Source organism: Rhinoderma darwinii, unplaced genomic scaffold (genome assembly GCF_050947455.1).
Source record: "Rhinoderma darwinii isolate aRhiDar2 unplaced genomic scaffold, aRhiDar2.hap1 Scaffold_58, whole genome shotgun sequence".
Classification (NCBI taxonomy): Eukaryota; Metazoa; Chordata; class Amphibia; order Anura; family Rhinodermatidae; genus Rhinoderma; species Rhinoderma darwinii.
The window spans coordinates 3,575-20,263 of NW_027464133.1; the positions used below are offsets into that span (position 1 = coordinate 3,575).

The 16,689-nt window shown below is 43.4% G+C and overlaps 1 long non-coding RNA gene across 2 annotated transcripts in view; it reads left to right on the forward strand.

Moving 5' to 3' along the window:
- Positions 1-7,784: 7,784 nt before the first annotated feature.
- Positions 7,785-16,689, forward strand: part of LOC142724406 (uncharacterized) — a 180,581-nt gene continuing 171,676 nt past the window's right edge. The window contains exons 1-2 of one of the 2 annotated variants that reach the window (XR_012876201.1): positions 7,785-7,883; positions 15,171-15,341. This is a non-coding gene — a long non-coding RNA (uncharacterized LOC142724406). Of the gene's footprint in view, positions 7,884-12,753; positions 12,890-15,170; positions 15,342-16,689 lie in introns of those variants that run through there. The other variant, XR_012876202.1, reaches the window with a different exon arrangement.

Consider the following 16,689-nt stretch of genomic DNA (forward strand, 5'->3'; position numbering starts at 1 on the left):
TGCTCTTTGCATCACGATGTATCGTCAATCGGCGCTTGTTTTCATGGTCAGTATCGGCCCGTCTAAAAGGACCTTTACTTCCTCAGACACTATACTCCAGTCTACAGACACCACCATAACTAGGCATTGGAACCAACCCTCCCACCTTAGCGGGTATAGATTAACCATCTAAAAGGTTCATATATACACATAAGGACTAAAGGTGAAAACACAGAGGTGCTCACCATATATCCAGCGTATAACTGTGTCCTCCAATTCTTACGGAGTAGGAGTTGTTCTAGATTCCTGTTTATATCCCAGACACGTTCATACCATTTTAGACAATGAATCGACACATCGCAAACTTGTGGTGAAACCAAGCACCGCAATTAAAGTATCTTTAAAAAATCTGCTAGAAGAAAGAATTGGATTAGGATTATTAGCCAAGAAACAGGCAGAATACTTACTGATAGAATTTCCTATTGTTCCCATATTCCATGGGATGCCAAAAATCCATAACTTTGCCTGGTCTTGAAACTTGAGTTATCTGTGACGTAGTTGGCTAGTACCCAGCAAAAAGGCTGGTACTACTGTCAGGGGCCTGGCCACAAAAGTAATTTAAAGTGGGCAGCCGCCGCTCATCAAGGTTATGATCAGTGGTAATTGGTTTGTAGAAAGGAATGGGACCCATGCAGGGGCCAGAAGCAGCGGCCAGTTCTGCAACTTGGTGAGTGACTCTGTTTTAAAGCAGTAGATTCAGTTTAATTATTTTTTTTATGTTGCCCCTTCTCTCCCACCTTCCCACCGGTCTCTCTCCCCTTTCCACCGGCCTCTGTCCCCTTCCAACCGGTCTCTCTCCCCTTCCCCTCCCCAGACCCCGGTCAAGCGTCATATCCACTCTGGCACAAGTCCCGCCTCGGCCACCTTCCGTTCTCTTAGCCTACTCCTCCGCCCGCTCACAGAGTCCCTGGCACTTTGCGTCCTGCTCCCATCCCACGACTTTCCGTTGCAAACTCTCCAAATCCCCTAATAATGGGGGACCCAGATGTATTTCCTCAAATGGAATTCCACTGACTGTATGAAGCCCAGAAATTTCTGATGGTGGCCCTACCTGCATATCACATATTCCAGCAATCAAGGCAATGGAATTCCATTTGAGGAAATACACCAGGTATTTCAAATGTCTACAAGAATTTATTTTAATGTCAGTGGAGTATCTGCGCTCACATAATTACTTGTGCCTTGATAGTTTTATTTTATTGCAGACAGAAGACGCCCTGATGGGGTCAAAATTATCCCTCTCCATGGACAATTTGTTTATGACATGGTGGGAGAACAACATTTTTTCAGCCAATAATCCTTTTTACGAGTGGATTGTGTGGGATGGACGCTACATCGATGATCTTTTTTTTGTTTATGGGTCATGATGTGGCGTCTGTACCACCATTTATGGAATACAATAAAACCAATACATTTAATTTACAATGTTACAGGCTCGGCATCCATGGATTCTGTTACCTTCTTCGAGATTACGTTACAGGGGAATTGTAATACAGAAAAGGAAACATTTTGTGAACCCTCTTCGGGCACTACCATCCTTAATGCTAGGAGCTGTCACCCAGCTCACACCATATAGGCAATACCTACAGGGGACCTTATAAGAACTAGGGTAGCCTGCTCAAATGACAAGACATTTCACAACCAATGTATACATATTGACCGTGGATTACATTTTACAGGATATTAACAATGGATGTTAAGAAGGGCATCAAAACAAAGGACACAAGAATCCATCTTGTTTAATAATAAATACTGAAGCACGAGAGATCAATTACCAGTTTTTTCAACGGCATAGAGCCAAAAGTTTGGAGAAATATCAAAAATTATTCAGAAAAAACGAACCCATGTTAAATCCGGATCCAGTCCTGACACAAATTGTGGGTAAAGGCTGCCCTTGGGTCACCTAGAGGATGAGATCTCTTAGTTACATGTTGTCACAAGTCTTTTCTACAGTGTCGCTAACAACAAAACTTGACTTTCCCAAAAAGTTTTTTCTTTTTTAAAAAGTACTTACGATATTGATGCGTTTATACAAACTGTACTAAGCATCATGTAATTTATGCCATTAAATGCAAACAATGTGACCGTGTGTATGTACGGATGTAGCCATCTTTATCTTGACTCGGATAACTTGCTGAAGCGTGATATCACGCAACAAAAGTCATTAAAAAGGCATTGACAAAACACTGCCACTGTGTATTTAAAGAGGCTCTGTCACCACATTATAAGTGCCCTATCTTCTACATAATGAGATCGGCGCTGTAATGTAGATTACATCAGTGTTTTTTAATTAGAAAAACGATCATTTTTGACGAAGTTATGACCTATATTAGCTTTATGCTAATGAGTTTCTCAATGGACAACTGGGCGTGTTTTACTATATCGCCAAGTGGGCGTTGTAAAGAGGAGTGTATGATGCCAGAGGCAGGTCTTAATAGGAGCACAAAGATGGTGGACCTGGGGGCATTTGTTAGGCCCCAGGCAGCCATAGTAACCATCGCCACTCCGCGATTGCATTGCGGGGGGCGCGATGAGCTGCTAGAGGGGGTCGCCCCCTCTTTCTAACTATTTAAATGCTGCGGTCGTTACTGTGAGGTGTCGGCTGTAACATACAGCCGACACCCACATCGTACGGGGCAGGTTTACTCCGTGAGCCTGTTCCATACTTCCCCTACCCGGCTATGACATATGGATACGTGAAATATCGGGAAGGGGTTAAAGATGATTTCTTCCCAATGAGGATAAAACTTATGCCATCTGGTCAATTCCTGTTGTATTTTTTTGTATTAGGAGGGGTAATTCAATTTGTATAGCGTGTCTGAAGTATTGCACACTTAAATCCCCAAATATTTTATCGAATGTTGTGCCTGGGGAATATTTGTATGTATATATATATATATATATATATATATATATATATATATATATATATATATATATATATAAAACGTGTATCGGTGTAATTACTGCAACTTTGTAATTATATTTTTATTCAAAGATATTTTAACTTTTTGATACACAGCTACTTTGTATCCTGTATACAGAGCAGCTGTATCTAGCACTGAAACCTGTATCCGTCAGGTCAGCGGGACTGATGGGTTCAGTGACAGCGGGTCCTGCGTGTCTCTGGAAAAAAAAACAACAGCAATTTCAACATTGATTTTCACGTTTATAATTTATGCCGTTCACTATGCGGTGTAAATAACATGTTAGCTTTATTCTATGGGTCAGTACGATTGCGACGATACCAAATATGTATAGATTTTTGTTATTATGATCGCAGCAATACCATATATTTGTATTTTGTTTTTATACTCCTAGTAAATAAAACCAATTTTTATGAAAAAATTTAATTTAATTTTTACTGTAATCTATTTTTTAATGATTTTTTTCGTCTCGCTAGGGGACTTTACAATGCGATCTTCTGATCGCATTATTGCCTGTCAGTGTAAAACTGACAGACAATCTATTAGTCGCTATTCACACAGCAGGGTTCTCCGGCCATGTGAAGGACGTTCTTTATAATGGCCGTCACACGGAAGCAGTAAAAACAATTCACCCCAAATGGGGCTATTCTCACAGCCGACGCTCTGGCCGGGGATTCCACTCCAGGAGAAGCCCCTGATGTCAGAGCTGGGACCCGCATCTATCAGACATTTATGGCGTATCCTGTGGATATGCCATAAATGTCTGTCATCACACAACCCCTTTAGCAATGTTATTGACTAAGCAACATATACAATATAAAGAACTTGTGGCCTCTTGGAAGTCATCAGTCAAAGGTAAGGTTACAGTTTGGTAATCCCATACAAGAATGTTCTTTTTAGAAAACGACAGTGCCAATAAGGTAACTAATGGATTGATACTCATTGTAAGGAACTAATACATTGTAAATTTAGGGGATGGAAGTTACATTTATTGTAAGTCGTTTCATTGGGATTTTTTTTGTTTTACATTTTCTATTTTCTATTGTTTCTTATATAGCACTAACATATTCTTCATTGCAGTACAGAGATTGTCACCATTTACATCATTCACTGCCCCCAATGGAGCTCACAGTCTCATTGGAGCTCATCCGATCTCAGACACACACACTGGGGCCAGTTTTATATGTTTTTAAAGTGTGGGAGGAAACCGGAGTACACGGAAGAAAATCCACGCAAATCCAGGAAGAACATACAAGCTCACATTTGACTCCAGGACCCCAGCACTGCTGCTGTTTCTGTTTTTTTTATATAAACAATTGACGCTGCTTGCCCTGATCTGTGTTCAGAACATATGCGCATGTTTCCAAAGTCTTCAGATAGGCTACTAACATTGTACAATGAACTCGTTAGTGACCACCAATATGCGGCCAATAACAGGCTTTATTCTGATTCATGTGCCTTTCTATGGCACTGCATCAGAATAAATCGGAGTCGCCAGGAGCAGTTAGATCGCTTTGCTCTCAGCTACCGTAGGTATCTGAGGGCTGGGAGCAGACAAGCTTGAGCGGGCGGGATCGAAATCATCATCGATCCCGTCCTTTTAACCCCTCAGATGTGGCGGTCACCACATCTGAGTGGTTTTAGAGGGAGGGGGCTCCCTCTCTCACCCCACCAGCACACCCACGATGCGATCGGTGGATAAAAGAGGCCCCCAGGTCTGCCTCGAATGAATGCCAGAGACATGGCCTAACAGATGCCTGTCAGTGTAAAACTGACAGGCAATAATACACTACAGTACAGAAGTATTGCAATGTATTATGAAAGCAATCAAATGATCGCATAGTAAAGTCCCCTAGTGGGACTAAAAAAAAGTTTAAAAAAAGCTTAATAAAGTTAATAAATAAATAAAAACCTCAATTAAAAAACAATTAAAAACCCACTTCTTCCCCTAAAAAACTGACGCGTTTGTAACGACCCCAACTATAAATCTATTACATTATTTAACCCTCTACGGCCAGCACTATAAAAAATAAAGTAAAAAACAATTTGCTTGAATTGCTGTTTTCTGTTCATCCTGCCTTCAAAAACGTTTGATACAAAGTGATCAAAAAGTCGCATGTACTCCAAAATGGTACAAATAAAAACTACAAGTAATCCCGCAAAAAAAATCCCTCATACAGCTGCATCCCTCATACAGCTGCATCCCTCATACAGCTGCATCGCTCATACAGCTGCATCGCTCATACAGCTGCATCCCTCATACAGCTGCATCCCTCATACAGCTGCATCCCTCATACAGCTGCATCCCTCATACAGCTGCATCGCTCATACAGCTGCATCCCTCATACAGCTGCATCCCTCATACAGCTGCATCCCTCATACAGCTGCATCCCTCATACAGCTGCATCCATCATACAGCTGCATCGCTCATACAGCTGCATCCCTCATACAGCTGCATTCCTCATACAGCTGCATCCCTCATACAGCTGCATCGCTCATACAGCTGCATCCCTCATACAGCTGCATCCCTCATACAGCTGCATCCCTCATACAGCTGCATCGCTCATACAGCTGCATCGCTCATACAGCTGCATCCCTCATACAGCTGCATCCCTCATACAGCTGCATCCCTCATACAGCTGCATCCCTCATACAGCTGCATCCCTCATACAGCTGCATCCCTCATACAGCTGCATTCCTCATACAGCTGCATCCCTCATACAGCTGCATCCCTCATACAGCTGCATCCCTCATACAGCTGCATCCCTCATACAGCTGCATCGCTCATACAGCTGCATCGCTCATACAGCTGCATCCCTCATACAGCTGCATCCCTCATACAGCTGCATCCCTCATACAGCTGCATCCCTCATACAGCTGCATCCCTCATACAGCTGCATCCCTCATACAGCTGCATCCCTCATACAGCTGCATCCCTCATACAGCTGCATCCCTCATACAGCTGCATCCCTCATACAGCTGCATCCCTCATACAGCTGCATCCCTCATACAGCTGCATCCCTCATACAGCTGCATCGCTCATACAGCTGCATCGCTCATACAGCTGCATTCCTCATACAGCTGCATCCCTCATACAGCTGCATCCCTCATACAGCTGCATCCCTCATACAGCTGCATCCCTCATACAGCTGCATCCCTCATACAGCTGCATCCCTCATACAGCTGCATCGCTCATACAGCTGCATCGGCTGAAAAATATCAAAAGTTATGGCTCTAAAAATATGGCGACACAAAAACAAATAATTTTTTTTAAAAAAAGTGTTTTTACTGTGTAAAGCCCCATGCACACGACCGTACATTTCATCCGTAATTAACGACTGCAATTACAGACCCATTCATTTCTTTTGCCAACGGTCACCGTCCCGTATATTTATGGGAAGGTGCTCGGGCCATAGGAAGCTTCTGTAAAATATAGGACAAGTGTAATTTTTTTATTTTACAGACCATGCTCCCATACTTTATAATGGGAGCATGGCCTGCAAATGAGGACGACTGTCCGTGGCCGGCCGTAGCCGTAATAACGGACTGGGATTACAGCCGTGTGCAGCGGGCCTAAAAGTAGTAAAACATAAGAAAACTTTTATTTCTATTCCCCCCCAAAAAAGTTAATAACAGCTAATCAATAAATTATATGTACCCCAAAATAGTGCTATTAAAAAATACAACTTGTCCCGCAAAAAACAAGTCCCTATGTTTGCTATGTCGATGCAAAGATAAAAAAGTTATAGCTCTTTGAATGCCACAATGGTAAAATGTCAAAAACTGCTTGGTGATTAAGACCTAAAATAAGCTGGTCACTAAGGGGTTAAACACACTAGTATAGCCGGCATTATGTGATCCACCTTGTCTGAAACTGCTGTAAAAGTGACCTGTTCTGGTTTGGAAAGGAACACATTGTAAACATGCAAAATACAATCTATATGATCTGTCATGCAGCAAAGAGAAGCCCCATCAGCCATAGTCTATGTTCACACAGGGAGTATTTTCTGCCTTCAAATCGGCAACACAAATCTGCATCGCACCCCTGAGGATTATGAAGCTGATTTTTACTTGGATTTAATCATGGATTTGTCATGGCAAGGGTCAAATACAAATTCTTCCACCTTTCCGCAACAGAATAGAACATGCTGTGGATTTTCAAGTCTGCAAGCCCCAACAACCCTGCTGATTTTTTCTGCAATGTGTGAATGAGGTTTGGAAAACGTGCAATGCAAGTTGCTGCAGATTTTTGGTGAAGAATGTTTGCAGAAAATCTGGAACAAATACACCCCGGGGTGAACATAGAACAAAAAATCCTAGAAAGGAATCTTCTAATGTACTGTATGGCATCTGTCGCTGCACAACAATGACACATTAGGACACATTGAGAAATAAATATTTGTAAACATCTTGGCATGGACTGCGACCATTTCTTAGGCCCAGGCATCGCCATGTTCTGGCTGGTTCAGGACCCAGCAGTAAAAGATTGAGAAGCCGTGGTCTCGATCACTGGGAATTTGGCATTAAAAACTGCCACATACAGTTGTTGAAAATGAATACACTGGGAACATTTTCATGATGGGATTTCCCTTCCTTACACATTATAATATCTGCTTTGTTGGATTTGGATGAAACGACTGTCTAAAAAGATTATTGATAAAAATGATATTTGTCCAGTTTTAAAGATAATTCCTGAAAGACAATTGGCTGCAGTGAAGAGGTCATGTGACAGACATGTCTGGCAGTGATTGGCTGTATGATTTGGACTGGTTGGTAAGACCGTTGGCCAACTGCCATGATCAGTTGAGTTGTAACGACTCTTCCAGTGACTGGTGATCTCTGAGGAGAATGTCCTGCACATGATTTCCTTTCATATGTACCTGGTTGTGACTGCTCAGATCTCCTGGTCATCTATCGGTAAGCGCTACTCTGAACACACTACACACAGCACAATATAGTCACACTATGCAGTGTAGCACAACAGATGGGGCTGAACTGTTCAGTTGTTGCTTTAATGTTAAGCAGCCATGTGACTAACTGACAGTTAGGCTGCCCATGCACCCTGCAGCTGAACAATGGTGGCTGCCGGGTGGCAAAACCCACGCGGTGTTATTTGCGGATTTACTAAGCAGTTCTTGGCTACGCGACATCTCCTGCTGTTTGGCGGCAGCGGGTACAGGCAGCTTTGTACTTTATCTGTACATGACATGGATAACAGATCTTTGACAATAACAAAATAAATCCCATGTTTTTATGTATTCTCGTTAATGACAGATTTACTAATATTTGCTTCCCCCTCTGTTTAAATTGACCTGCGCAGAAGCCCGCAGGACGCCTATTAGAAAGCGTATTCCTTGTATGTCTTACCGGTACCATGTTGGGGTCCACATGATGATTATTTTCATCTCACATTTCCATGGTTTTTCGTTTTTTCATCGACACCGCCTTATAAAGGCCTATTTGGTGCGGATGAGGTGTATTTTTTAATCTTACCATTTTGGGGCACATAAATGTATTGAACAACTTTTAGTCTTGTTTTTATAGAATTCAATGGTCAGTACAAATGACATGACTTTGTTCTGAAGGTCGTCACAATTATGGCGATAGCAACATATCCAGTTATTTTGTGTTTTATTCGTTTTGCACAATAAAAACTTTTAAAAACACTTCATTCTGAGAATGAAACTTTTTTTTCACCATTGTTTTTTGATTCGTTGTTTTTGCTGTTTTGGGGGGCGAGATTATAGCAATTCTGCCATTGTTTTTTCCGTCATTCCCTGTGCAGGATAAATAATGTTGTATTTTTATAGTACAGGTCGCTACAGACGCCACGATACCAATCTTGTACTGTCAGGCATTTTGTAAGGGAAACTAGTTTCTTTTTTCATTTTTCTATAAACTTCATGAAACTTTTTTTTTACGTTTTTATTTTAGTCCTACTGCGGGATTTTAACATACAATATGCTGATTGCTAATATAATACATTGCAATACTTCTGAATTAAATTTACAGCCTGAAACTTAGTGCAAGTTTTCTAACTCCAGGAAACCGCTAACGTGTAAAACTCATAAAGGTGTCCACCGATATCCTAACACTATAGGGCCCATATAGCTGCATTTAGGTGAATGGAACGTGCACTATAGCATCGCAGAGCCCTGTCCCGTTGACCTATACGTTGAAACTATACGGATTCCAAGCAACAGCCAGTGCCCGCCCCCACTCATACTAGCCCCTCCCACTTTGTCTTTTCCCTCAGTGACAAGGGTGTCTCTGTATGTTTGAGGAGGTAGAGCTTTGATTGAGGCAGGAGTTTGAGTGCCTGCCACCAGTCTGAAGCCAGCCCTGTACAGCAGTGCCAGCCCAGCCAGCAGAAGAAGCTGAAGAGTAGGCAGTGCCTGCTTGTCACCCTGTGCTACCCCGCTACCCTACAGAGCCTGTGGCCATCTTTCGTGCCCCCTTTCCTCACAGAGCCCCACTGTAAGGAAGTGGTGGTGAAGTAAGGGTTAATGCAGGTGTTTAATAAGGTGTTTAATAAGCCCTCATACCACTTAATCGACGGAAAAATAAAAAAGTTGTGGCTCTCGGAATTTGACGATACAAAATAAATTCTATTTTTTACACTTAGGTTTTTACTTGTAAAAGTAGTAAAATATAGAAAAAACTATATATTTTTGGTATCGCCGTAATCGTATTGACCCACAGAATAAAGTTAACATGTTGTTTTAATTGCACAGTGAATTCCGTAAAAACTATGCGCAAAAAACCATGGAGGAATCGCTGTTTTTTAAATTTACTACCCCACAAATAATTTTTTCCCCGTTTCCTAGTACATTACATTTAATGGTGCTACAAAAAACTACAACTCGTTCCGCAAAAATCAAGCCCTCATAGGACAATATAGACGCAAAAATAAAAAGTTATGTCTTTCGGAAGGTGGGGAGAAAAAAAGTAAAATTGGGCTGCTTTCTTTGCAGCCTGGCAGTTTTTCATCTTATAAACCTGCCGAAACCTAGTTCGGCAGGTGGTCTTTGGGAAAGATTTACTTGTTATATAGAAGACATAGAACAAGTACAGCCAGCAGGTGGCAGCATCTCCAACAAAGAGTCTGCTCTGCAAGTGATGCTTCCTCTTGCTTAGATTGGATTCACCATAAGACAAGGTAAATTATGCTGGCGGCTGTCACTATATTTGGAGCACTGTGATTGTCAGTGTCTGGGGGCGCTGTGGCTGTCACTGTATTTGGAGCACTGTGATTGTCAGTGTCTGGGGGCGCTGTGGCTGTCACTATATTTGGAGCACTGTGATTGTCAGTGTCTGGGGGCGCTGTGGCTGTCACTCTATTTGGAGCACTGTGATTGTCAGTGTCTGGGGGCGCTGTGGCTGTCACTGTATTTGGAGCACTGTGATTGTCAGTGTCTGGGGGCGCTGTGGCTGTCACTGTATTTAGGGCACTGTGATTGTCAGTGTCTGGGGGCGCTGTGGCTGTCACTATATTTGGAGCACTGTGATTGTCAGTGTCTGGGGTCGCTGTGGCTGTCACTATATTTGGAGCACTGTGATTGTCAGTGTCTGGGGGCACTGTGGCTGTCACTGTATTTGGAGCACTGTGATTGTCAGTGTCTGGGGGCGCTGTGGCTGTCACTGTATTTGGAGCGCTGTGATTGTCAGTGTCTGGGGGCGCTGTGGCTGTCACTATATTTGGAGCACTGTGATTGTCAGTGTCTGGGGGCGCTGTGGCTGTCACTGTATTTGGAGCACTGTGATTGTCAGTGTCTGGGGGCGCTGTGGCTGTCACTCTATTTGGAGCACTGTGATTGTCAGTGTCTGGGGGCGCTGTGGCTGTCACTGTATTTGGAGCACTGTGATTGTCAGTGTCTGGGGGCGCTGTGGCTGTCACTGTATTTGGAGCACTGTGATTGTCAGTGTCTGGGGGCGCTGTGGCTGTCACTATATTTGGAGCACTGTGATTGTCAGTGTCTGGGGGCGCTGTGGCTGTCACTATATTTGGAGCACTGTGATTGTCAGTGTCTGGGGGCGCTGTGGCTGTCACTATATTTGGAGCACTGTGATTGTCAGTGTCTGGGGGCGCTGTGGCTGTCACTGTATTTAGGGCACTGTGATTGTCAGTGTCTGGGGGCGCTGTGGCTGTCACTGTATTTGGAGCGCTGTGATTGTCAGTGTCTGGGGGCGCTGTGGCTGTCACTATATTTGGAGCACTGTGATTGTCAGTGTCTGGGGGCGCTGTGGCTGTCACTGTATTTGGAGCACTGTGATTGTCAGTGTCTGGGGGCGCTGTGGCTGTCACTATATTTGGAGCACTGTGATTGTCAGTGTCTGGGGACACTGTGGCTGTCACTGTATTTAGGGCACTGTGACTGTTAGTATATTTGGAGACACTGGCTGTCTCTGTAATCGGGGACACTGTGGCTTTCACTGTATTTGGGGACACTGTGGCTGTTACTGTATTTGGGGACACTGTCTGTCTGTAATCGGGGGCACCGTGGCTGTCACTGTAGTGGAAGACACCGGCTGTCATTGGATTTGGATACACTGTGGTTACTACTGTATTTGAGGACGTCTTGCAGTCACTTTGTGCTAAAACCACATCCTATGTATATGTAATAAAGTAGATCATCTGTTTTTTACAATAATTTATGAAGTGTATGTTTGTGATGTAAACATTGGACTACTTTCCATTTTAGTTTTGATCTTCAGACTTTGCAACTTTATGATGCTCCACAGAGGAGACTGTGTGAGAACGTGGGGGAATTTATGAAGGGCATCACCCCAGTTTTCTGGCATTAAAAAGTCCAAAATGATGGCGCACGCCCTATTGCCGAATTATTTGCGATTTATTTGTTGTTTTGAAACTCTCTTGCCGCTTTAAAAAAAATGTGAGTGGCTTGGCAGGAGGGGCGGGGCCACCCACGGTGCAAAAGATTGACTACAATTTACGTCACAAACTGGATTTTACCCTGTGGGACACGGCCAGCCGAAGATGCAACACATTTATTAAAGGGGTTGTCCAGTTTTTATTTGTTTCATTTATTTATAGAATAGGAAATCATACAGTTTTCTAATATTCATGTATTAGAAACTCTGCTCTCATACCTTTCTCATATCAGTGCAGTTGCCACTGTAAAAATAAATAAATAATAATAGTATAGTCCATAGTAATGCATCCATGGGCTAACTGAAGTGACTAAATACGGGGAGAGTCATGTGATACATTCACGCACGCGCGCGCACTCCATGTGACCCCTGGCATTCAGGTAACACTGTCCAGGTATCTAACCCGTCAATAGCATTTTACTGAGGAACAGAAGTCAGGCCTCATGCACACGACCATCATTTTTATCCACAATTACGGATCCATAATTGCAGATAAAAATACTGACACGTTAATTTCTATGGCCCACGGACACCTTCCCATATATTTACAGGGAGGTGTATGGGCCGTAGAAATGAACCGCAAAATATAGGACTATTTTTTGAATTTACGGACCGTGCTCCTATACTTTATAATGGCAGCACGTCCCGCAATCATGGGTGACAGTCCGCGGCCATCGGTGCCCGCAATTATGGACCGTGCACATGGCTACGGCTGTGTGCATGAGACCTTATAAGTATTCCCTCTTCCAGCAGCCTCTCATCATGTCTGTCAGGGTCTGTGTAGAAGCAGCTCTTACATAATACTATCTGTCTCCTCTATGGGTTTTTTTTTTTTTTTTTTTTTAAAACAGCCAACTTTATTAACAACATGATAACATTAGCTAGAGACAGGCAGACATTTTAAATATCACCTAGAGACAGGCGGCCATTTTAGTAAATACACGAACAGTGATGTGGTTGGTCATCATTATTCTACCATTAGTCCTATTCACTTAGCCCATGGATGTGTCCTCTATGCGGTCCCAACACATGTATGTCATGTTAATGCTAGGTGTCACATGATGTATGTGTGTGTATGTAGAGGGGAGGGTCACATGACTGCCACCATGTTTAGTCATATTCAGTTATCCCGTGGATACATTACATAGGATCTGTGCCTCTACCATTCTGCTGTGAGACTGCAAGGACATTCACCAACTTAAAACCCACTTGCCATTGGCCTATTACACCATTATTTTACCTTAAATAAAACCAAAGACAGCTTGTGTGGTAAAGTGGAAGTGGCCACAGCTTTATTATGTAAATATTTCTCTATTTAACCCCTTCCCGACATTTGCTGTATGGATACGTCATGGAAAGCTAGTGCTTCCCGCATTTTGCCGTATCCTGAGTCGACGCCATCATTGCTGGATGTCAGCGGTGTATTACAGCTGACATCCCGCTGTAATGGTGGGGACCGAAATTAGCTTCGATCACCGCTATTAACCCCTTAAATGCAGCGGTCAAAAACGATCGCTGCATTTAGGTTGTTTGCAGCTCATCGGAACCCCAGCAATGAAATTGCAGGGGTTCCGGTGGCTGCAATGACAACCTGAGGCCTAATACTGGCCTCCCGGTCTGCCTAGCACGGAAAACGTCCATTATTATTGAAAAAAAAAATAAACCATACATATTTGGTATCGCTGCGTCCGTAAGGGTATGTTCACACGCAGTAGCAAAATACATCTGAAATTACGGCACTGTTTTCGCCTGAAAACAGCTCCTGATTTTCAGAAGTTTTTTGTAACTACTCGCGTTTTTCGCGGTGTATTTTACGGACGTTATTGGAGCTGTTTTTCAATGGAGTCAATGAAAAACGGCTCCAAAAACGTCCCAAGAAGTGACATGCACTTCTTTGATGTGGGCGTCTTTTTACACGCCGTCTTTTGACAGCGACGCGTAAAGTTACACCTCGTGGGAACAGAACATCGTAAAACCCATTGAAAGCAATGGGCAGATGTTTGTAGACGTAATGGAGCCATTTTTTCAGGCGTAATTCGAGGCGTAAAACGCCCGAATTACGTCTGATTATAGGCCGTGTGAACATACCCTAATGGCCTAAACTATAAAAATATTATTTTATTTATTCCACGCGGTGAATGGTGTAAAAAAACCATAAAAAAACGATACCAGAATATCGGTTTTTTGGTCACTTTGCCCTACAAATATTGGAATAAAAAGTGATCAAAAAGTCGCACGTATCCAAAAATGGTACCTATATAAACTATAGCTCGTCTCGCAAAAATCAAGCCCTCATACAGCTCCGTCGACGAAAAAATGAAAACGTTATGGTTCTCACAACTTGGCGACAGAAAAAATACATTCTTTTTACAAAAGTAATTTTATTGTGCAAAATGTTGTAAAACATAAAAAAGTGTTATAAATTAGATATCGCCGGAATCGGACTGACCCGCAGAATAAAGTTAACAAGTAATTTATAACGCATGGTGAACACTGTATAAAAAAACCTGAAAAACAATGCCAGAATTGCAGTTTTTTGGTCACCTTTCCTCCCAAAAAATAGGATAAAAAGTGATCAAAAAGTCGCATGTACCCCAAAATGGTAAAAATAATAACTATAGCTCGTCCCGCAAGGAGGGGCCCCAAACATATCTGCTGGAAGCGAGGGTGCCCGTATTATACCAGCACAACACTTTCCCATCAAAATTCCCCAAGCTGCAAAGGTGCGGAGTGTGGACCAAAATGGAATAAGTAAGGACTATTTATCAGTGCGACACTGGCCTGTGCAGAAAGGATTGCTTCACAGCGTAACACACATCTATGGATTATTTTACTGGGTTTTTTAACCCGATTATTATACCACCTGACTACGTCCCTGATGTACTCTGCCCAGCTTACATGTACACTCACATTATAAACGGAAATACCAGCAATACTCAAACAAATCTACTACCAAGCAAATCCACTCTCCAAAAGCCAAATGGCGCTCCCTCCCCTCTGAACCCTACAACGTCTATGGCCGCGGACCCTAGTTCAGACTTACCCTCTGACGGCCGCGGCCATGGACGTCTGTGTTCTCGGTGGCATCTCCCTCCAGGGAGACGCCGGTACTCACTTCCGGGTTCTGAGACTGTTTCCTGCAGGGCGCGCGCGCCCGCACGAGCACTGCCTTAAATGCCCAGTACGCGTCCAGTTGTTTAAAATCAGTAATTAGCCCAGAATGCTGCTGGACTATAAAAAGGGTCCTGCCCACTTGATCCTTGTCGGAACGTTGTTGTATACCTAAAGTTTGTGTTGTAAATGATCTCCTAGTGTTTTCCAGTTCCCAGTATTACCCGTTCCTGCTGCCTGTACCCTGTATCCTGTGCTACCGTGCCTCTGTGCCATCTACAGTGAGAGTCAAGTCGTGTCTTCCGCTGCATCTACTGTGCCATCTACAGTGAATGTCAAGTTGTGTCACCGCTACTGTCTACATTGCCTCAGGTACCTTTTCTGGACTATAGACATTGTATTGTACCTAGTTGGCCAGCTGCTATCCCACTACGCGATATGGCTCAGTGGGTCACACCCTGCGCCGTGACAGTGCCTAAATAGCTGTTTACTTCCACATATAAGGCATTTTCATACCCGGGACAACCCTTTTAACAATATTTGCCACTGAAATAGTATATCTAGGTAAAAATTTAAATTTTTACTATGCAACAATCCGCAGCACAATCATTTATGGAAAAGACCTGTAGGGTGAAAATACTCACTACACCCCTTAATAAATGACTTGAGGTGTGCAGTTTCCAAAATGGGGTCACTTGTCAGGGGTTTCCTTTATTATTTCACATCAGAGCCCTGCAATTGTGAACCAATACTTTGTAAATCTTCAAATTAGGCCTCAATTTTACATGGTACTCTTTCACTCCTGAGCCCTGTCAAATGTCTCAGGCAGAGTGCTAATAGTGCTCTGCCCGGGACTATGGCTATGGGGTTGCCCCTGACAACAATGTCCATATATGTACAGTCATGTCAGGGGCTTCTCCTGAAGTGGAATCCCCAGCCAGAGCGTCGGCAATGCTCTGGCTGGGTATTCTACTCCTAGAGGGAACCCCAACGGCACTACCTAAAGGGAGGGGGGCTGTGTGGCACTACCTGGGAGGAGGGGGCTGTGTGGCAATACCTGGGAGAGTGGGCTTTGTGGCCCTACCTGGGTGGGGGGGCTGTATGGTACTACCTGGGATGGGGGCTGTGTGGCACTACCAGGGAGGGGGCTGTGTGGCACTACCTGGGAGGAGAGGGCAGTTTGGCACTACCTGGGAGGGGGGCTGTGTGGCACTATCTACAGAGGGCACTAAATTTATTGGGGTACAATCTGAGGGCATAAATTCTATATGAGGGCATAAACAGGGCTAATGTCTATAAGGGGACAAAAAAATTAAGTTTTCTGCCATTTTACTGCCGCTGTGAGTTTCCCCGCAAAGGGGCTTACTAAGTCTGTGTCGCCCAAGGGCCCACATAAACCTGGAGCATGGCCTGTATATATATATATATATATATATATATATATATAGCTAGAACGACTAGTCACTCAGCTCTCATAGAACAGCAACACTGTGGATCTGCAATGGTGACCACAAGCCATATTTCCCTGATACTATCTGATAGATACACTCAACGTATCAGAGCAGTATTGTGTGTGTTTTATATGACCAATATGCCATCCATCACTGCCCCACAGAGTTTGTTACCAATCTTTCCCAGGCGGCAGAATGCCAGATCTGCCTAGTCCTGCATTGATAAATCTACATCCCCTATATCGTAGCATTACTAGTCAGATTTGCTA